Raw genomic sequence first — 2,173 nt, 5'->3', positions numbered from 1 at the left:
AAAAAAAAAAAAAAAAAAGTTTTGGACTTGAGGGGAGGGGGGGTGGGGTGTGAAAAAGTTCTTTTCTTTTAATTTAACCCCTGAGCAGGGAAAGTAAATCATGTAGAATTATGTCAGGTCAAGAAAAAAGCGTGATCAAAATAACCTGGCATGAATATTCATCCAGGGCTTGACAGAAGGACAGGAGCAAGAGGGGTAATTGCTGCTTGTTGCTAAGAGAGATCTCTTTCAGAGATCGCATTTTAAAAGATCTTGTGATTAGGTCTGTTGGCCAAAACTGTGGGAGACTTTTTTTTATGTTGTTTGTTTCTCTCTTTCTTTAATCTTGGCATTTCGGATGCCCAGCCTCCTGCTGACATGCATTTCTCTCTAATCACAACAATCCCAGGTGGTTTGCCTCACTCACACCAGGCCCTTCGAGGCTGACTCAATGCAGAGGTGAAGGAACACAATGTCCTGACAGCTGATTACCCTGTGGACAGCCATCTCTGTCCGTCCACACGGCCAGAATGATGCTTAACACGTTATTAATTATTCCTCCATCTCCAGTGTTTAGAGAACAACGGTAGCATTCTGTTTGCCCACATCATTTCTCCTGTTGCAAGAACCTTTTCTTCCCTCCAACTCTCCCTCTTTCACCTTCTAAAAGTGCTGTTCAATTGAATGCTCTGTGAAGATAATGGTCAAAATCTGTGCTGTTCAATATAACAGCCACTAGCCCTAAATACGTGTGACTAGTGGCTACTAGAACAGAAAGGCCAGCACAACCCCCAGTGAGGTTAGCAGAGGGTTCTGAAGTGTACCGTGTTCCAGAAGCCAAAACTGTTAAGCAACTTGAATGTGTCAATCTGTACACATAGACACACATGCTTTTATTCTGTGAGAACACTTGCTTTTTTTTTTTAATCATTCCAAGTCATTCATCATCATTCGTCATCAAATCTTAGCCTCACTCATCAGCCGTAACAGTTGCAGAGACTCAAGATGAAATGTGACACGATTTTTAACTTCACTCTACCGTTCTCCAAATAGCTAACGTACAGGTACTAGGAAGCAGAATTACACTTCATCTCACAATGATGTGCCTCAAACAGGAACAATCATTTTTTTAAAGATTTTATTTATTTGACAGAGAGAGAGAGATCACAAGGAGGCAGAGAGGCAGGCAGAGGGAGAGGGGGGAAGCAGGCTCCCCGCTGAGCAGAGAGCCTGACACAGAGCTTGATCCCAGGACCTTGAGATCATGACCAGAGCTGAAGGCAGGCAAAGGCTTAACCCACTGAGCCACCCAGGAGCCCTAGGAACAATCATTTTGGTGTGAAATTTTCATGGGGATTTTTTAAAATAAATCTGAGCCAACCACCTTTCTATTCTCACTACTTACCAATGTTTAAAATGAAGAAAAGTCAATATAATTGCCATTGTTGTTTATAGATAAGTCAGTCCATGCCTAATGAAAAGGGTTAAGGTATTCTTAGGCTGGGTAACATAGAAAGAGATCATTCAAGTCAGCCTGATTGGTGAAATGAAGCTAAATTGCTTCTTCAAAGTTTATGTTTATACTGATAAAATAATAGCAGTTATCATCAGTACTGCTAATATTACATATTGAGTATCTATCATAGCAAGGAGATGACTTAAATATTTAACTTTATATATGTTACGTAATTTGTTCATCACAAGAAGACTAAAAGAGAAGTATAATCGTTATACCCATTGTACATACAAAGGAAAGAGAAGTGTGGCTTCCCCAAAGTTGGCCCAGGTTGGCATTCAAGTATAGGTAGTCTAACCACAGAGCCTGAGTCACCCCATGCACGGGAAAAGCAGCAAACCAGATGACTAAAAGTTCAATTTTCAACAATAGAAAAATAGCAGTCTCCACAGAAAAATTTTGATGATATGGTCGTATTGGTTGTTACTGTATTAATGGCTTCAAACAATGAAGACTTGTAATTATAGTAGTATACTTATTGACCAGAGTAATGAGTAATGAGTTGCTGAAAGTGGGTGTCAAAGAAATACTGTAAGGTAATCCAATCTTCTCTTGATAATAGTCATGTTAGTATTCACCCAAGATTTTAAAAATATGTGTTGAGAAAAATTCACATTGTATTTCTACATTTTGCTCACCATCCTATTACAAATAAGGATATACCACCAAACTCCCCGG

This window comes from Mustela nivalis (assembly GCF_964662115.1).
Source record: "Mustela nivalis genome assembly, chromosome: 1".
Lineage (NCBI taxonomy): Eukaryota > Metazoa > Chordata > Mammalia > Carnivora > Mustelidae > Mustela > Mustela nivalis.
Note: the sequence above shows the minus strand (reverse complement) of the source record.